The sequence below is a fragment of the Mixophyes fleayi genome, chromosome 6 (genome assembly GCF_038048845.1).
Source record: "Mixophyes fleayi isolate aMixFle1 chromosome 6, aMixFle1.hap1, whole genome shotgun sequence".
Taxonomy (NCBI): domain Eukaryota; kingdom Metazoa; phylum Chordata; class Amphibia; order Anura; family Limnodynastidae; genus Mixophyes; species Mixophyes fleayi.
In genome coordinates this window covers 199,145,183-199,167,386 of record NC_134407.1, presented here as the reverse complement: position 1 = coordinate 199,167,386, position 22,204 = coordinate 199,145,183, and the positions used below count along the sequence as shown (strand labels likewise).

The 22,204-nt window shown below is 39.3% G+C and overlaps 1 protein-coding gene across 2 annotated transcripts in view; it reads left to right on the top strand.

Moving 5' to 3' along the window:
• Positions 1–22,204, top strand: part of GAS7 (growth arrest specific 7) — a 267,156-nt gene that overhangs the window by 81,183 nt on the left and 163,769 nt on the right. The gene's annotated exons all lie outside the window — the stretch shown is intronic.

The following is a 22,204-nucleotide window of genomic DNA, read 5'->3' as shown; positions in this document are numbered from 1 at the left end:
CTATGGTGCTCATCATTCTACTGCATTCCCTCACATTCCGTATTAAATTCCAGTAGATCCAGAACAAGATTTTTTTTTCAAATAACACATCAGTAATCTATTCTCAAGAAGGAATGTGAGTAATGAACAAAAAACATGTTTGTCATATATATATATATATATATATATATATATATATATATATATATTCCCAATTGTAAAGCGTTGCGGAACTTGCTGGCGCTATATAAATAAATAATGATTTTATATATGTATATATATATGTGTGTATGTATGTGTGTGTGTATATATATAGATATGTGTGTGTGTGTATATATATATATATATATATATATATATATATATATATATATATATATATATATATATATATATATATATATATATATATAATTTTCTCATGACCGGGAATGTTTATTACAGCTAGCACCAATATTGTTATTTTTGTACTTTGTTGAAATGATGTCCTTCCATTCTGCAAAACAGTTGAGGCACTTTTAGACTTCCTTTATCTGACCTGATGTAGCAAATTAGATGGACTCGCGTTACCGGTGGCCGATAGCCGCTGCTTGCCATGCTGTGCTGCTGATCGCAACATAAAAGGACTAAGGGGTAGGTTTATCAAACCTTCTAACAGTAAAAGAAGAGGTGTTGCCCATAGCATCCAATCAGATTCTACCTATCACTTATCTAGTACATTCAACAAAATGATAGCTAGACTGTGGTTGTTATGGGCAACACCTCCACTTTTCCTTTATAGAAGGTTTGATCATCTACCCCATAATCTGTACAGTACTCTTCAGTAGTGTTGAAATGGAAACCCTCCTACATCCCTAGCTTTACAAAGATGCTGATGATTTAAATATTGTTTATAACCAAAGGCAGCAGAAATAATGTTTGCCAACCATTGCATTATAAATTGGGGACGTGAATGAAAAAAAGCAATGATTGGATTAACTTATAATACTTTCCTTCTGCATATTTCATTTAACACCCTTAAGTATGTAATTGCGCAATATTTTGTATGTATATTGGGATCGGTGTTAGAAAGAACATTTATTTTTAAAATTGTTACCAATATATGTTTAAAAAAAGAAATGTGACCACCCAAATTGAAAAGACATTGATGTACACATTGTGAGACTCCACAGATTTATACTGAGGTGTAAGGACACAGATGATCATACGGAACAGAAGATCCTCTCACATTTGTTATTAATTTGCCTTAAGCTGCCGTTGATAGAATTGATTTAAAATTGTAAATTAATAATGTGTTGGGGACAGGGGTTTTCTACTGCTCTGGGTGTATTTATACTAGAAGAAAGTTTCATATATAGATCGATGAGGAAAGAGGATTGTCCACTGGAGTGTTATTAGGAGAATATGCTATACTTTTTTTATTACTATAAGGAGCACAATTCCTGAGGGTATCTTGTAACCACAGGAAAATTATATATTGAAATGCAAGTTATTTTTATAAAATATTACTTTAAATAAGCTTTTCAAACATACTGTGTATAGCAATTGTCTTACCCACAAAAAAAGACATTCTCTGCAAATCACTTCTAATTTTACAAAGTGCATGACATGGAGTCTAGTTGGTCAAATCGAGAAGGGCGCGGTGTAATGCGGCCAAGACAATTTGGTGGCATACTGAATGCGTACCAGGTTTTTATGGGCATTTGACCAGGATCAGGGCACCTTACTGCATTTTATCTGTGTCTGATTATTGGTGTCCTACCTGTAGCCAATGTAGCCAATCGGATTGTCATTCTGTTCACAGCAGCACAAGATATTTCAGGAGATGAGTGTGCAGATCTTGTAGGATGCAATGACCTGTCCACCAATGTGATTGTGTAGAGGTGCCCATATATACAGCGATTTTGAAGATGCCATTCAGTCTAAGAGGGGAACCATCAGACGGCAATCTCATGCTTAACACAGACAGAGTGGGGAACAGACAGACAGAGGGAGAGAGTAGGGTCAATTTTGATAGCAGCCAATTAACCTACCAGTATGTTTTGGAGTGTGGGAGGAAACCGGAGCACCCGGAGGAAACCCACACAAACACAGGGAGAACATACAAACTCCACATAGATAAGGCCATGGTTGGGAATCAAACTCATGACCCCAGTGCTGTGAGGCAGAAGTGCTAAACACTAGGCCACTGTGCTGCCCAGACAATGACTGCATCTAACATTTTATATAGACATTGTTCAGCTACACTATTGATACCCTGTTTTATCTGGTACTTTGGCTGAAGGGATTTTTCACATGTTTTCTGTATGTTTTATGGCCAAACCTGACATAGAGCAGCTGGGCTGAGAGCGGATAGAAGTCCTAGAATCAAACATGTATGACTAGCATACATGTCTCTGAGGAAGTGACAGGATATCTAACATATTGTGCACTCTGGAATAGTAATGGGCTGCACAAACAACGATGTTGCAGCTACTAACGTTAAATAGCAAATATTCTGTGTTTTAGTTTCAAAGGGGTAGATTTATCGAACCTTCTAAGAAGTGGAGGTGTTGCCCATAGCAACCAATCAGATTCTAGCTATCACTTTCTACAATGTACTGGAGAAATGATAGCTAGAATCTGATTGGTTGCTATGGGCAACACCTCCACTTTTTCCTTTTTATAAGGTTTGATAAATCTACCACACAATGTCCTAGAAATGAATGTCCAGTAAGTATTTCCATCAGGTTGGCTACAAATTATAATATATGGTTTAATATATGTAAACTGCTTCAGATCATTTTGCCCCATTTGTAATGAGCTTATTTGAAAGAGGACTGGGTAAGGCTGTAGAGAGGCTTAAGGTATAATGCTGTATTTATTTTCCTTGTACGTGAGGCTTTAAGCAGACCCTCCATGTGTATAAAGCTGAATCATTTCTGTAAGCACAGCGCTCCTCACTATGTGACGGCCATCTCCAGCCAAAGTTAATAAAAAGAAGTTATTTTGACTTGAAAGTATAAACACATTTTAACATGACTTGTTTTAAAACAAGACACGCACAGCTCTCTGCTGCCGGCTTGTATGAAATCGCTGCTTTCTAATGAAACCTTCTGTAGTGCACTGTGTGTGTATAAGGAAAATACAGACCAACCCTTTCCAGTGATGTCTGAGAGAAAGTGGTTCTTATTTAAGCTACATCGGGCCAAATGTGACTTATCAAGCATTATTTGTATTAAATAGAACACGCTTTGCTTACAGGTAGGTTAATTGGCTGCTGAGAAAATGGACCATAGTGTGTGTGTGTGTGTTGATGTGGTAAGGAATATAGATTGCAAGCTCCAATGGGGCAGAGACTGATGTGAATGAGCAATGTGATTGGTGCCAGTGGTCGAAGTGGGGGCGGGGGGAGGTATATGGTGGTATGCCGTACCGCCACTTCTTCTACTGCCTTCATTGTAAAACCCTCAAATTTAATATCTGTACCGCCACTTCTAAATTTCCACTTTAACCACTGATTGGCGGTATATCACCAATACTATTAATTCAGTCTCCGAGATAGGCGTCCTCTCAAACTATATAGAAGGTCAAAAACTGCTAAAATAATAGAATGTTCCAACCCTGGGTTAGAGAGAAGGTCCATCCTAGTGAGACGTTGGCTGCTCCCAGTATCAAAATGTGAATAGGAACCGCTAGGGATGCGAGACTCTTGTATGTATTTTCTGTGATCAAAATGCACGAAATCTCCGTTCTCCCTTTTTGTAAAAAAAACAAAAGTTTTATTTAATTAAAAAAAGAGCTTTGTGACCAACAAACCATATCAGCCTATTGTTTCCTCCTCACAGCTGCAGCATAGCTATAATGTAAACTAAACCATAAGATGGGATTCTTTTCATTGTTTTAAAGCGGCCCTGAAGTGAGAGCTGTCTCCAGGGGACCGGAGAGTGAAAATGTGAGCGAAGTCGTATTTCTATATTATTAAACATAATTTTTAAAACATCTGCAGATATAGGACAGTAGTGGTTACTGCTGTATAAGGTATGAAAAAGTTATGTTTTTGTTCCTTTACTCTGGTGATTGTACCTCTCTTTAAAACTGGACGTATATGAAAGACACATACTGCACGGGTAGCATTGCAAAGATGCTTTTTATTTAACCCTAACGCTGCCACGGACGTAATTCTTGCGTGCACTTTATATGATGATGCTAATAAGTTTACTTGGCTCATTCAGTATAGATGTCATTGTTTCCCTTCTTTTTCTCATAATCCCTTTATCTCCTCCCAAAGCTCTCCTGCCAATCTTATTGAGAAGCGATAATCCTTTAACAGTACAGTAGTATAGGGGTTTGGTCAGAAAGCATATTGTGACATCATTGGCGGTGGAGCATTATGGCCTGGCCAGGTTAGAGTACACTGAAAGTATGACTGAGGTCAGACGCGGGCTGGCATCCGTCAGCCCGGGGGGCGCACGCCGCACAGGCGGCCGCATCACATTTGTATCGCTTCCGGGGGGCGGCCGGCCCGAACAGCCGTGATTCTGAGCGGCCTGGGGGGCCTGGGGGGCCGATGCCCCCCTGCCCCCCGGCCCAGCCCGCCCCTGACTGAGGTGGAACTAACAGATATAACTCCCAAAGTTTTCTCATAACTGGCACAGCATAGGCAAACTGAGGGGGGGGGGGGGTTCCTATTGTCTGGAAACCCCCCTCCAAGGCTGGGGCACTGTATAATTGAGGTGGCTGGTCCCTGCTACCGCTTCACACGGCTCTGCTTGAAAAGGGAGAGCTGTGTGCACCTAACAGTAGTGCTCGCAGCATTGCCCATGTATATTATGGGGATAGGAAGAGTTGGAGAGCAGCCAAGCACTCTCTAAAATTATAGCTATGCCCCCATGCATGCTGGTCACACGGCGTGATGTGGAAACCCCCCTCTACAAATCCTACGTTTGCCCCTGCTCAGGTGAATAAAATAAAAAACGTCTGACATAAAAACTTCCCTGCACTAAGCACAATTAAGAAAATACGTTTTTGGCGTTGCGTCAAACCACTCTCTCTTGTCTGAAGACTTCAAACGCTCCGGGCTGCTGCCATTCGCAGCTTTGCAGAACTAGGTCGGTCAATCAGCTCCGAGTCCCACAGCAGCAGCTGAAAGTAAAACTCGGAGAGGAGACAGCTGCTCTTGTTTGGGGATAAAAGGATGTGTTGCGAAGTAGCCCCTCTAATTTAGCTCTTAAAAGTAGCGCAAATAAATAAAATGAAACTGGCTCTTCAAAATACATTATCCAGAAGGCGGTCAGATAAGGTAGAGACTGTTGTGTCTTCTGGGACATATTTAATTTAAAAACAATGACACCTATTCAGTTACACTTAATAAGACTAGAATAGAATTTGGATGCATGAGGGGAACAGTTCTGCTGTACCACACCCAACAAAAACTCAGACATCATTTTTATGTGCCTAGTCACCTCATGTGTGTCAGGATCTGTGTTGATGTTACAAAAACACCCAAATAATGCAGAGATAAAGCACAAAGTGCTTCAAATCATACTTGTCAACTTTTCAAAGTTGGCCTCCGGGAGATCCTGAGGGGGGAGGTGGGCGTGCAGGGGCGAAGCTCGGTGAATCATGTCATTTGGCTTCACCCCCGCGATGCAGTGATACAAACGCGTCATTTTACTGTGGGGGGGCAGCCCAAAATGACGTGATTTCCCAAGAATCGCATCATGGTGGCTTCAAATCCTGCCCACTTCACTAGGAAGTGGGCAGATGCGGGAGAGTGTCCCACTCTCCCGGAAGTCCGTCCCACTCTCCCGGGAGTCCGTCCCACTCTCCCGGGAGTCCGTCCCACTCTCCCGGGAGTCCGTGAGACCTATCCGGAATTCGGGAGTCTCCCAGACTTACCGGGAGAGTGGACAAGTATGACTTCAAATCAGTGTCGGACTGGGGCATGAAGGGCCCACCGGGGGAATTCAGTGATAGGGGCCCACTATATTGGGGTGTGGCCAACTTTAGGAGTGGGTGTGGCCAGTAAAGGGGGTGTGGTCAGGCTATGGAGGACAACTTATAGCACTATTTTAAATGTGCACCTTTTGCATTAGACCCTGCCCATTCTACTGGTAGGGAACTACATGGGACCCATTAATAAAACACTTGTGGTTTGGAAGAAACTCCAGTACCAGCTCCTGTCGTCTCCTAATGCACCAAGACAGTTACTTATGATAAGTGCATCATTTGGTTACCTCCAACCCTCGCCTCATATGTTGTTATTGCCCATCATGTATTGAGCTTATTAAAAGCCATTACAAGGGCTACACAAACCAAATAATAACATCATCAATTAGAAGACATAAACTGCACAATTAATTTTTTAGTACAATGGTTACCAACCTGTTGTTGCTGTGACATGTCCTGGAATAAAAGTCAATTCATAAAAAAACAAGTGATTGTAATTCTCAACTAATCTCAGTGAAATCCATCTAATTTCATTTTAAATACGGTTGATATATGCCTATAATACTTTCACTATATCACCCCTAAATTCTAAACAGGACAACCATCAAAAAGAATGCACAATAGGCAAAAGGAAAAATATATAAATATAATTATGTTCTCCTATGCATGTGCCTTTCTACACTAACATACAATATAGACCAACATATTATACAACCCTGAATGATTATATTTTCAACTGGATGCAATTGGAATACTAGACTACATGAAAAGCACCCTTCATTTGCCAGATCTTGTATACACAGTCTGATTATTAAAATGACTCTTTGTTATAATTATTTTTTAAGGACTCTTACAGAATATGCCACTCGTCAAAGACCATACACACAGCATCAGTGCTACTACGGTTGCGTACTTCACCAATGAATGCTTGTTGAGAAGGGAAATTTTAAAAAACAAAAAAATGAACAGAATACAGCCCATCCAAAGCCTGTCACATTTATTCCATATATGCTGGTATGCTGCCAGTGTTGTATGAAAGAGAATATAAATATCAAAGGACGGGTGCAAATGGGGGAAGGGTAAAGAAACACAAGGATTGGGTCAATGAATAAGTCAAGGGGAAAACGGTCCCAAAGTCATTAAAGGATGTTGGTCTTCTAGTTCCACCTATACCGATGTCCCAGATGGTAAACTTACATCAATGTGACCTTTTCTATTCCATACAGTATTTGAATAATGTGTCCTCTTGCTTCAAAAAGCACCACCACGATGTACTTTTACTCCCCTCTAAACCTGTTTCTTCTCCTCACCAGAGTGCACATATGGGAGACCAGGGAGAGAACAGAGAAAGATCTCATGGTGTTTTACGTTCTCTATTTATTAAGTTAAAACATGGGGTTAAAAACACTCACATTTTGTATGTTAAAAAGGTATCTTTCAGTCCATATGTTTCCTCGATCAAACGGCAGTATCCAGCTTCTGTATCCCAGCCACGATCAAACTGGCTGGGCTTCAGATAACCCGGGGAAACTCTGCAGCGTCAGAGGGGGCGTGGTCTATTGCGTCCAGTGTTGCATGAACCTATGATGACCAAACTGACCTTGGATCAGTATGTTGATATCAGGACGTCCTCCTCCCCTGCTCAAACTGCTGAAAAACACACTACCGCGCCTGGGCTCTCTGCATCTGCGCGGTAGTGTGGTTACAGGAGATGTGACCGCCGCCGCCATCTAAACAAAGTTCAACATCAAGCTCCGCCCTAACAACGGAGGGGGCGGAGCTTCAACCCCGCTGGGCCTACCGGTGGATTGACCGGCTGTCCGGCGGGCCAGTCCGAGGCTGCTTCAAATACATACAATACGTAGACATACAGAGTACCTGTGCTTTAAAAAAAAGAATCAATTTTTTCCCCCAAAACTACAACATTATGTGCCAAACAAATTGTCTGTGTCTGATGATTTGTGAGTGGTAAGAGCTTTTTATTTACAGAATTCTGAGTATTTTGGAACCAAATGTGAATTAAATGTGTTTTGTAGCAGCTACTGAACTGTTTTACAAGACACTCTGAAGTTAACAGATTTAACCTATATTAAAGGTAGGGGTGTAACTAGACATTTGTGGCTGCAATGCAAGATTTTGCAAGGGTCTTCGTATACTGACCAAGGGTGCAAAAACCACATATACACATGGGGCTTCCACAAGGAAGGTGGGTCCAGCCCTGCCACTTGCATGCTTGCTGATGGAGGCGGGGCTTAATGACGGCGATGCAATCGTATCACCAAGTCCAATCCCGTCACCTTGAGAGGTTATAAAAGTTGGCAAGTTTGAATAAAATAATGTAATGGACCCATATGTTTTATTTTACAAGTACAAATGTCTACTCCATTTGTCTGGTTGGTTAGATACTAACAGAGTGTATCTACACAAATAGCTTCAGGACGGAGGCAGAGGGTTTTTATATATGATACAGAACTTTCCGGGGACTGTCGATATTCTGTATTATAGAAGGGGTATGTTATTCCTTATAATGCACTAGTTTTCTGAATGGTTACTGAAGACCTCAAATAATATCCAAGCTCACAAAACAGTGTGAAAAAACACCAGCACAGAGAGAAGGAAAAAAAACCCAGAAAATGGCATAATGTTTTTAATTGTGTTTGTTTATTTGCTCTGGTTTGTTATTCTTGCTGTGGAGTGAAACCAGTGAAGTAAAAGGTGGACATGAATTAAAAATCGAACTACTACATTTAATTTATTTTTATGAAATGTTTTATTTAAGAGACATGGGGCTAGATTTACTAAACTGCGGGTTTGAATAAAATAGAGATGTTGCCTATAGCAACCAATCAGATTCTAGCTGTCATTTATTTAGTACATTCTACAATATGACAGCTAGAATCTGATTGGTTGCTATGGGCAACATCTCCTCTTTTTCAAACATGCAGTTTAGTAAATATACCCCATGTTATCATATTTTCAAATAAAAACACAATCAAATAGTAATAAGTACATATTTGTTACAATTAAACGTAATTTAACTGCACTTAATTTATAATGTAACTATGGTGTTTGAATTCAGCAGAACATTTGAGAGTTAAATTACCGGCTGTCCCCAGGTAGCATAGATGGTGTGCATTGCTCTAGACCATATTTGTTTGGCAGTAATTCTTATCTTAAAGATTCTATCTTCATTCTGTAGTGAAGAAACAGACATTTTATGTTGCTACTACATTGAAATATTTGTTAAGGAAACTGTTGTCCATCTCGAAAATAGTTTCATGTGCACATACAATTCTTGAAAAATAACCATTGTATCAAACATAGCAGGCTCTGCAGTTCTTAGATCAGTCCATATATTTCCGCTGCCTTGGAGATGAACTGCTCGTTTTCATTTTCACAGGAAGTGATTTCTCTGAGATATAAATGATTTGTTTCTCAAAAATGTTAAGAGACTTTATCATTTTTTTTTCTATAGTTACAGGTTTTGTTTCTTTGTTATTTTTCTTTGTGGGAAGAAGTTATGTGCTGACGAGGGTGTAATATGTTGGTAAACAATGAGTTACCTTGGAAACACTTTAGTTCAGGCTTTGGGCCTTTGGAAAAATTGTTCTTTAACCTTTTTTTATTTTTTTCTAAAGTAAACACTTATTCAGTGAAAATTGCTTGCGTACATTGCATGTATGTTTATTTTATAAAACTGCAGAATAGAAGTACGATAATTAATGGTGAAAACTGTAAGCGGTCGACGTCTAGACATTCATTTGGCCAATATTCAGAAAGTCAACAACATTAGGTCGACAATTCAAATGTTGATGGTATCATTAGGCTGACAATTTGAATATCAATAGTATAATTAGGTTGACAATAGAAATGTAGACAGCATTATTAGGTCGACAATGCGAATGTAGTCTGTATTATATGGGTAGGGTTAAGGATATTCTTGTTAACCTAATAACAGTCTACATTTCAGTTGTCGACCTCCTAATACTGGCAGTCATTATTGTCCGACTTTCCAACTCTGTCTATATAATGGTGTCGACCATATAAATGTCGGTCATGTAAATGTCGAACATATATATCACACCCGTGCAAACTGTGCTGGAATCCATAATAGCTTCAACTGGCTAGATCTGAGGTCACAGCTCTTAGGCACCTGCAGCCTCAAGCTCCTTTACTGCTTTATTGTCAGATTTGTTTGTTTATTGCTCGTAACACTAGTTTAATGCTGTAGGTGACTCTTTCTTTCATTAACTTTATTTTTGAACTTATTGTTGAGGGTAATGTGCGACTTTATGAAGGTTAAATAGCCGAGCCATGCGGGCCCCAAAGTGTATCAGATTCCCTATCACTGCCCTAGGATAAGCCTCACTAGGCAGCAGCTGACTACACAGAAGAACAAGACAGAAATTGTAGACAATAAGGAGGCCAAGTTCAGGGCAAGCAGAATTGGTTCAGGAATGTGCAACAAGCTGAGGTCAGGGTCACAAGCAAACAACCAGAGTCAAGAACAAGCCCAGTCAGTATCAAAAGGTCAGACAGAATAATGCTCGTACATAGTACACATAAACCAACCTGTTGTTCAGGCACCATAGAACTGTCTGAGTGGGTTTAAATAGAAAGCTCTGGACTACGCAAGCTTGTGCCCAAACACACGCTCACCAGCCACGGGAGCCTCTAAATGGGTATAAAAAAACAAAAATGCATGGCTATCAGGATGCACTGTGTGTTTGTGGATAGATAATATATTTTTATAAAGTGTGTGTTTTTGACAAACAAATATGAAAGAAATTGCCAAGTAGTGCTCAGAACATACATCATCAAACCATACACAAATGAAATATTTCTATGAGAGAGACATTGGTTTGTTATTGGTCATCAAAATAGCACTTTTTTTTCCTGTTGTTACTTATTGTAAAGGTATTCTCTAATTAGTCAATAAGCAAAAAATAGCATTTATTTGTTTGTAGGTCCTAACACCTTTTTGCAACTATTCTTTTAATGTACAACGTGTGTCTATATGTGCGTGCTTGTGTGTATATGTGTGTGTGTATACATATATATATGTGTGTGTGTATATATATATATATATATATATATATATATAATATTATATACACATATACTGCTAACAGTTGGCACAATTTATAGGGTACGTCCACTCAAATATGACAAGCAATGTATTAAATTATTATTATTTGCATAATTAGAATTTTCTTGGTACCACAACTTGCTGGAACAATTGATACTTAAAATAGAATTTCTGCTTAAATGCAGCAGTTTAAGATTCTGACATATATCTGTTGCTGCCATTTGGACATTGATAACAGACATTCTTTAGCAGCATTTGTATCTATGGAAACAAAATGTGACTGTGATGACCACTTTTATGACTACAGATGCTTCTTAGGAGAATCTGCTAAATGACAGCAACATCCATGTCTGAGTCTTCAACTGCCAATTTAGGGCTGAAGTTCTATGTCAAGTCAGTTGGATGTGGTACCCAACATAAAGATAAGTAGGTAAACGGTTTAGATTTTTTGGGGTTAGAGTTATCCTGTCCACCATACTGTCAATAATTTCAACTAACAATCAACAATCCCTCAAATGTTCCTGCAAACAGTCCCTGCTCACAAACATATATGGGCATTTGCCTGAAATTCAATGCAGTACATGTCTGCATGTTTTAGGTTAGTAATTACAGTAGTTACATACAGTAAATTACCTTTACTGTATGCAAATTAGTATCCATCCAGGTGTTACAATACTATATGTATTTTCATTTTGGATATTTTAAATCTTCACTGCTATAAAATACTGTATGTTTGCAGAATGGCACTAAAATGCGTTTTGTTTTTTTTTTGTGTGTGTTTTTTACTAACTGTACACAGTATACAATGGTTTCACAGTGAAATTTAGTCATTACATTTTTTCCTTGCTTTTGAGCCTTTCTGTTCAAAACTGTCCTCACAGCACACACATAGTGGTTTACCTAAACTCTACAACTAATTATCATGCACTTGAAATGACTAAATATCTCCGTAGACTTTTATTAAAGACTCACTAGTAACAAATTACTACTACACTTGTTAGTTATTTTTGGAATACTTTGGGTAACCAAAGACTCAGCAACACTCACTGTGAAACCACAGTCAACCCCAGCGGAACAAAAAATATTCTTTGTGGTCTAGTCTTTCAAAGAGTGGATCGGCCAAGTCATTTTAAACAGAGCTAGTGGTTACTATCTGCTAATAGAGAAGTCTGTAACGTTCTGCTACTGTTAAAATAATTACTTCTAAAGGGAGATGAACGAGACAATGTATATTTTCTGCCCAAAATATATTGCTGAAATTCTTTATTACTTTTCAATACTTCAGCTCTTATTAACTCTAAATTCACACATTAAGGGGTGTTCAGAACAGATATGTGGTTTATAGGAAAACAGGTGTCTGGGGGCATTGTATGTAAGGATATAGCTTGGGAGCAAAAAGCATTCTGCACCTGCAGTAATCCCATTTGATAGTCAAAACATTCTTCAGTGAGTATTTATTATCAGAACCTTGGCGACACTTGTAGTGCTTTACATATACTGTAATCTTACTAGTTTTTATATTATATTTATACTGTTTATATATTAATAGTTTTGGGCGCTATTTTATGTTTGAGGAAATTTTACTTGCCCGTTCGAGTGGTACTGATAGTGCCGGTTATTGGTCCGTATGTGTCTTTAATATAGAAGTTTTCAAAGTTGATTTGGTCTGGGCTCCCCTTCAAAATGTCACACGGATCTGTACGCTGTTCAGGCATACTTTCTCTGCCAAAAAGAGCTTACAATCTAAGGACTTGTACACATTATTGTTCAGTTAGAATGGTGGATGGAGGCAAGACAGCAGGACGTGCTGGCTCCATCTCACACCGTGTACGGTCGGTGATTTCTTAATAGGCTTTAATGAACACTGTCTGCTACGCGAGTTAAACTGCATTCACCAAGGCCAAAGAAACCACGTTTCCAGGTCCTGTGTGTTCAAGCTCAAACAGCGGTGCCTGGGACAAGCTATTAGCGGCATACGGCTATATAAATTGGCTTGACCGCGGTCATGATGAACTGACACTGGGATCTGAACCTAGCTCTCCAGCAAATCTCATGGAGTCATTGTAATGCATACAGTGTATGTAATCCCTAAACAACATAATCCAAATTATATAAACGATTTTCAGGGTGGATTAGAAAAATCAGTTAAAATGTTGATAAAAAAAATGATATGCAAGATTAATGTAAAATACAGCAATTTAAAATACAAGGCAATATGATACTGATGTGTGTGGCATTCCATTAAAAGAAATTACTACCCAAACTATTTTATTTTTATTTTTTTAAAATTGCTCCTTCCCCCCTCCAGGTATCAGAAGGGAAGGAATCTGATCCCCTTACTGTTCAGGAAATACTTATTGCTTCTGTGGATGGCAGGAGAATTTTGCTTTTTACATCAGAGCGCAGGTATCTCCTGCCATCCACAGCATTATATAGATATATGCAGGTCAATTGGGCATTCTTAAGCATCAAAACACATGTTCTTTGTACAGTACAACAGTTGTGCGCAGTTATGTAATGTACCGAACAATGTTATTAAAAAAAGTATTAAAAACTCATTTTGAAAGCGTTATATCCTGTCAACACTTTGTGTCCATCTACTGGCATTTGTTTGTCTTCCTTAGTTGTTACCTTGAGACTTCAGTAACTGTTATATTAGAGATACACTAAAATGTAATAACATAAATTCCTATTGTCAGTTGGCAAATAATCACCATGGCAACATGAACCTCAAACATTATAAGATGTTGTCGAACTCATGGGCGCACGTTCTCTACTGAATCACAGAAAACCATAGAAACCAAATATTTTTCACTAATACGTGAAAATAAGAAACTGGAATGAGCAAAGTGTGAAAAGCAGAACTTAGGTCAACTGTCTTCTTGTTAATTTGGGAACTTTCCAGGATCTGAGTTCAGATGCCAAGATCTCTGCATGTACAGGGAACACTGATGTTTGTTACTGTAACCGTCATCAGAAATCGTAATAAGTGTTTGCTATGACTGAGGGCTAGATTTACTAAACTGCGGGTTTGAAAAAGTGGAGATGTTGCCTATAGCAACCAATCAGATTCTAGATGTCATTTTGTAGAATGCACTAAATAAATGACAGCTAGAATCTGATTGGTTGCTATAGGCAACATCCCCACTTTTCCAAACCCGCAGTTTAGTCAATATACCCCTAAGGGTCTAATACACATTAAAAGGGGATTATCCCGAAACATATTATCTGTTATGTAAATAACTTCTTGTTTAATTATAGCAAAATATAGATGCTTTTTAATGCCGAGTCATTTATTATCATTATCATTTAGTAGCTTTGTATTGTGTCCACATGGAAAAAAATATTTTCTGAAATTGGACATTTAAATCACATTCAATTTGCCACTACTGTACCTCAACATCGTGGATTTCTCCTCACACCTCTATGGGGGTGGAGGCAAAGAGAAATCCGCGATTTTACATCACCGCTGAGTGCCTTCCCGACCGTTCCAACGGCACTCCGCAACTAATTGAATATGCCTCAAGGAGCGGAGAGAGTACATTTATAGTGAAGACTTTTAGTTACGGAGGTCCTCAAAACCTTTGTATCATCATCATCATCATCATTTATTTATATAGCGCCAATAATTCCGCAGAGCTGTACAGAGAACTCACTCACATCAGTCCCTGCCCCATTGGAGCTTACAGTTTAAATTCCCTAACACACACACAGACACACACTAGGGTCAATTTCTTAGCAGCCAATTAACCTACTAGTATGTTTTTTGAAAAGTGTGGGAGGAAACTGGAGCACCCAGAGGAAACCCACGCAAATATGGGGAGAACATACACACTACACACAGATAAGGCAATGGAATTGGAAGCCACCGTGCCTTTTTATCCCCATAACAAAATATGGTTTCTAGTCATCAGTCCTTGGCCACTTCAAAGGAACACCATTGGCACTTCCAGATACACTTTATGAGGCAAGCAAATATGTAATAAAAACATGTTATTTTATGGGTGCAGTTCCCAAAAGTAAGTTGAGGGTGAGCTCCTCTGTAATTATTAGGCAGGGATGTAAATGACCCCCAGTAAGACCTTTTGTGAGGTAATGTTCCTGTTTTTACAGGTAAGAACAGAGATTTGCAGCAAATATGGCGTCTGCCCGGGTGGGAGAGTTTGCACCCACCAATGGGAGAAGTTGACTGCGTGAGGGGTGTTCCTTGCCAAGTGGAATATCGAAATGTAATTTTACCAGATTATTTATTTAAATGAGCTAGTGTGGATGTAGAAGGTGAATTTAGGGAGGTGCTTCCTGTTTTGTAGACGGGTGCATAGCCTTTACCTTCACCTAAAAGGCCTTTGAATCTCCACATGGGTAGAGATGCTGGAAACCCAACCTTGTCCCTATACTTATAATTGGACATATTTTCCACCTTCTAGTCACACTTCTATGGGAATGCACATTTTAGGAGAACATTAACCAATGTAGTAATATTCACACTAATAAGTGACCAAGCAACCAATCAGGATCCGTTGCTATGGGCAACACCTCCACTTTTCCCCCTTTTTTTTTTTTTTTTTTAGAAGGTTTGCTAAATCTACCCCGTACCTGGCATTATTACTATTTCCAAAAGTAACATTTTCCGGAGACTCTGCAAAGCCACAAATGTAGACACAGATAGTTGCATGGGGAAGTGTGTGTGCAACTTCAAATGCACTTGCCCCTATCCCAGTAAAAATAGGTGTTTTTGCTGGTAAAGGGCTTGTTTTTGCCCTGTATGCTAATGTTTACTGCAATGTTTACTGATCATAGTCTTTTGTAGCGGGAGCCTGTTTGTCAAGTATCGCAGTGGTGCTTGTACGGCCACGATGCCCGGGTTTATTACACCATCTAAAGGTGTCATGCCCAAAACAGAAGCAATAAAAAATGCTTTTTTATATTGGAACATACCATTTTTTTAAATGCTGTTAAAATAATTTTATAGATTTTTTTTTAAAATAGAAAAAAAGTTAATAGAATAAACAATAAAAACCATATATAGGCTATTTTTTATAATGCGGCTTATGTGGGGCTTTTTATAATTGTAGAGTTGAAAGCTCCAATCTGGTCTTGCAGTTTCACTGCCTATATATAAAGATCCGCGACAGTATTGCCAAGTCCGCTGAGTAACACGGAGTAACGCAGTACTATTTTTCTCTATGTGCAGAATAATTATATTCGGCAAAAATAAAATGACAGTTCTCACGTTGGTAGGAAGAAGTCTGATTAATAGGCTCCTTTGTGTGTAATCCATAAATCACTGTTCCATGGGAGACTATGATAGTTAATTTTATTGCAGTCAATCAAGCAGTAAAACTGTGACCTCTCCTTTCTGTATTCCTGTTATTCGTGTTTCATCTGTTGCCCGGGAGATCAAAACAAAATTTTCCTCTGATGGCATAAAATGGGTCTATAACACCCCAGTGCATTGGAAAGAACATGTAAGAGTATAACCTACGAATCTTCCAGATAGCACTGACCTCGAAAGACACGTCTGGGCCTCCATATCGTCTGCTGCTGACCCTCTTGTTTGTGCTCTGATTTTCTGCTGTACGGACACCAGGGGGTAAATTTACTAAACTGCGGGTTTGAAAAAGTGGAGATGTTGCCTATGGCAACCAATCAGATTCTAGCTGTCATTTTGTAGAATGCACTAAATAAATGAAAGCTATAATCTGATTGGTTGCTATAGGAAACATCTCCACTTTTCCAAACCCACTGTTTAGTAAATCTAGCCCCAACCATCACAACAGGGGAACCCGTCAATGGTTATTGTCAATCCAAGCATACAATATTTTTTGCACTTGTTTATAAACACAATTTGCTGGCACCAATGCTTATAACTGTTTCTCCAAAGGTGAGCACAGGCCAGATACTATAAATTCTGTTCAACAGGGCTGCATTAAGGTCAGGGCAACTAACTTGTGGGGGCCACTGACCATAGAGCGTATTTGCCCACTCTCCTAGAATTCCAGGTAGGTCCCCCTGACTGCCGGGAGAGAAGTCCGTTCTCACACTTTCTAGTAAAGTGGCAGAGTGGGATCGTGTATTACATTATTGCGTAGCGCGGATGGGGATTATGCATTTCACCCAGCCCCGAACCCCCTCCATTCTCACACCCCACCTCTCCTCCAGGGAAAAAAGTTGGAAAGTATGCAATAAAGCTGCCTGCAGTTAGATCAAGTCATGTTAGAGATGCCCACTGTGACCCGCCAGTGGGTGTCGGCTGGAGGGTGAATGATGATCTAAGCGCAGTAGCGCTGAAGTGCTCGGTCAGCCGTCCTCTCTGCTCTCCACACTTACACAGTATAAGTTTGCATTCACTCCAAGTGCAACATTCATACAGTAGATGGACCCTACCATTTTTCTCCATTTACAGGGTATTAGGAGCGTGCCTGCAGAACCCTAGCAGAGGTAGCACTGGCATGGCTCTCTTAATACATTGCATGCCGCACTGCTGCACCAGATAGCAGAAGGGGGTAGCAGTGGGCGAAGTTTGCGGGACCTTGTGGTCACAGGCCTGGTTGCCTCTCTCATACTCCAGCCCTGTTGTCACGCTTCCCAAGTTGTAAGTCCCTGGAAGCGGGACAGGGGGCGTGGTTATATCACAGTGGGCCGTGGCCACGCCCCCAGAGGTCTGCCCATTAGATATCTCCCTTACAACATTCCCACCTGTGGGACAAACATGTTCCTGAGCGGGACAGAGCCCTAAATTCGGGATGGTTGGGGGGTATGTGCTGTTTAATGAAACATTAATTTAGTGACATCACATGTTGATCAGATAATTAAGACATAAATTCTCTATACAGAAACATTTAAGTAGCATTATTCTTTGAAGCTTGTGGTTTACCTGGCTCATGGACACCAAATAACTTTGACTTTCGGGCTCTTCTCTTTCCTTCCTCTGGGTTTTTCCTTAGTGCCTCTTGTGTCATCCACATGTGTCAATAACTGTAACACAACTTAAGAAACGTGAGTCACGCCACTATGATTTATTTGTTGTACAGAAAGGACACTCTCAGATAGCGAAAATAGGCTTAAAAGACCGGTAGAGCTAAAACAAAAGTTTCCTTATACAATTGCTAGAGATATATGTAAAAATTCCCTCACATTGACAGAACTGTACACATTTCACTTTGTATATACATTTACTGTGTAGCTTTGGTAGGCTCAGGCTTACGGTATTGTGCTTCAATGGGATTACGGACAGGAAGTCTGCTGTGTGCTGGAAATTATCCCCCCCCTTCCTCCCTTAGTCGCAAGTTGAAATATTTTGTAGTTCTGAAAAGTCCCTGATAATGTTACATATATATTTGTATACGGTATTAGTAGTTTTTTATGTAAGTCAGCTTGTTCTCTGTTTCATTTATTAGCATTGGCAGTTCATATCAATTTGTTAAAAAAAAAAACAGGTTTCATTGGGGACCATAATCAACATTTATTTTTTCATGTTATGTAAATTGATAACAATTTTTGCATAGATCTTGTTTATATTACATGCATAACTTTTGTTAAACACAGCATTTGAGCAACAGACTCAAAAAAAAAAAAAAATACAGGGAACCCCTCATAATGCAAAGCAGCAGTGGCAACAAGTCAAGTTTTGAACTGTGTTTAATTTTGGCCAGTACAGGGGGCCGGTATATAATTAAATAAATCTCAGTAAGCTCACTCCTAAAGAATACCAGTATTCCAATACTAATATCCCCAGGGGGATAGATGTGCCACAATTGCTATATGTAGAAGTGATTAAATAAAGGGTTGTCCATTTTCATCATCATCCTCAATGTTTATTTATAAGGCCCAACAACACTCTGCAGCACCACACAGTTGGTATAACAAATCCTATAGGAGGTCAGACATCTCTACCATACAAGACAGTTGTCTGTGGTCATACTCTTAGTTTGATTGATACATGCATGAACTCTTTGGTTCAACAAATAATCTCTAGACACTGGAGCAAGGTATGATGGAACTAGAGATGCTCAGGCTCAGTTCCCTGAGAACCGAACAGACCCGAACTTAGGGGATCCGAGTACTGAGCCGTGCTGGGCGGGCTCAGTACTGTCGCGCGCCCTTGGAATTGAAAACGAGGCAAAACGTCATTGTGACGTTGTTAGATCTCGCAAGTTTTGAATTTCTTTTTAAAATCCAACATAGCGAGGGGCGAGAGGGAGGGCGAACCCCCATTTGTCTTTTCTGCCACTGCTGTGTGCCAATGTGTCCTAGATGTGTTAGGAACTGCCGTGTGTTTGTGTCATTGCTCTGTCTCTTACCATCCAGCCAGGTCACTGCAGTATTTGTCCGAAAGTGTTTGAAAATAATATTGTGACCTGTGAGGTGGTCTAAATTGACTGCAAATGACTTGAAATTAGTGTTATTGAGGTTAATAGTTAATATAGGAACAAAAAAAGAGCAACATTTTGTGATTTTAGCATATTTTAGGATTTTTTCTAAAAAATACAAAACCAAAACACACAAGGGTGGTTTTACCAAAACAAAGCTAATCCAGATCCAAAATCAAAACCAGTTCACGGGGGTCAGTGAGCATCTCTAGATGGAACAGGTAGTTACAACATCTTAAAAAGCATAGTGATTAAACCACTTTCAAATACACTAGCCTCAGATTTGAAATAAATAAAAATTTGCCACCTGACTTCTAGGAAAGTTATTTTGCAAGGACCAAGATAATGCACGCAGCCCCCCACTTAGCAGTATATTATATAAGAAGTATAAGTGTATAGTAAAGGAAGTATTCATATAAGGCCTGATTCATTAAAGAGAACAAAGCAAGAAAAGGAATACATTTGCTCCTGGACAAAACCATGTTACAATGCGAGGGGTGCAAATTAGTTTATTATTTCGCATATAAGGAAAATACTGTCTGCTTTTCATGTAGCGCACAAATACTTGATAGCTTTCTTTTTATACTGAAGTTTAAAATGGATCTAGAACATGCCCTACCCCAACTATAAATCTCTCCCCAAATTTTAAATTTACCTCCCCTCCAATGCAACATGGTTTTGCCCAGGTGCAAAGTTACTCCTTTTTTTTGCTTTACTTTCTTTAATGAATCAGGCCCATAGTATAAAAAGAGAATATGATCGTCCATGTTTCCAACATGATTTAACTTTAAAGCAAGTTTTTGTTGAGATAATAGAGATAATGAATTCCTTCACCAAGAACAAAGCGGAAGCAAAGGTATCAACATTCTATATAGTGAGATACTGAACGGCCGTCAAAGTTCTAAACTACTTCAGCAGTTCTAAACATTCCTATTTACTGCTCCAGTAAAGGAAGGAAACGGGACAGTATTGTCCTGTGTGTACAAGTCATCTCCTGTGCCCCTCAGTTTCCTGACCACTTATATTTTGAACAACTAATGTATTGTCCGGATGTTGTGAGAGAGGATTATAGAGGGCTGCTTGAGTCTGTATAATACACAATCCTCCCCATCATCTCCCACATATATCATTTTTGTCTTTACGATTGAGCTCAGAGTTCATGAAGAATCCCATTTACAAGATTCATTTGCATTAAATCTACTTGATGCGCGAAGAATCGATTTAGCTATGACATTGCTATTATTAAATAAAAAACTACAGTGGTACGTTACAATTTTCCCTGGACGTATGTGTATCAAGAAGTATAATATCAAGTGCTCTGGTGCTATAAACCCTATAACTGTATATAATCATTCATTTTTGTGATGATATTGTGTTAAGAAGAATTCCAATCAAAACTTAAATTGTAATTTTGTGTGAAGTTGATAGGTTACAATAAAAGCAATATTTTTGCTAACCTTGATGGCACCATTTGCCTGGTCCCCCCCAAGGTCCCTGATATCTGCAATGCTCACTTTCCTCTTATCCCTTGACCTGTTTGATATAGAGGCAACACCGTTGTTTCCTTACTCCACGACACTTCAGGAAGGCCAAGTGGAAAAAGACAACAAGAGAGGTGTGTGACTATTTCAGCCTTTGGGGAACCAAGCAGATCCACACCAGTTCTATTTGTATTTTTCTATCCGCTTATTAAACGCTACCCACATTAACGTGTATTTTTGGTGTAATTATCCTTTAAAGAGGGTTTCTTTAAGTATGAAGGAAAATATCTAAATTTCAACAGCGCTTCACCTTCTAAATGCAGTCTAATAAGTCTCTCAAGTGTAAATATACACCAATTTACCAAAAACAGAAGCGTGAAATAGAAAAATGATTTGTATCTGTTTTTGCTTTTGTACCAGTGTGAGTGCATTTTATGTAATTTTATTCATTCATTTTATTAAACGTTATTACGCTATATACTCCTCTTTCTTTCTATGCTGATCTATGGAGTTCTTGCCTTCAGTATTAAACTATGGTCTATTCTCCTCTCTTTTCTATGTTTATATTCCAACTGAGTGGCTCCTCAATTGAAGATGCATTGAGACCAGACAGTTAAGAAAAATACCAAGTCAAAATATAATTTTTCCCTTTTAGGAGATACTACTTGCGCTTAAAGAGGTTTCATTAAATATTAGTGTGCCCTAATCCACCACCATTCCCTATAGCAAACCTTTGGCGGGAACACCTTTTCTGGGACCTCCACCATTTGTTGTATTTAGACAACGCAGCACCGGTTAATGAACTATTCTCGACACTTCAGTCACCAGCGCTCTGCATTGTCTAATTGCTCTCTCTCATTGTACTTCTTCCAGCAATCGCCTATTCTCCTCACTGCAATCACTGTATTAGGACCAACGCAACAAATGCCCCTACGCCACTCACTCTGTCATCACCATGGTCCTACTACAGTAATTGCAGAAAGGAATGCCGGAGACTTGTGTCACTTTGCGCTTTTTCCTGCAATCAAGTATTGACTAGGCCAGTGTAGGGGTTAGAGGGGATTAAGTTAGGGCCTGGAAGCAAGAGGATAGTCGCATCTCTGCCTCCCCTTGGATTGTGCCACTGAAGACAAAGTTCTCACCTTGCGTATTGAGAGGAACGATCCTGTCACTATGCATGATATTTAATGGTTCTCTGTGCAAGGTGTTTACATTATTACAGAGGAAGTGCTAAAGAAACTGTAAATTGGTGGTTTGGCCTAAGGTTAAATTTGGAGATGAGTAAACAATTTGTATGACTATTGCATGTTCTGAAGTAATCTGCAGACTGCAATGAGTACTGAGGATGCTGG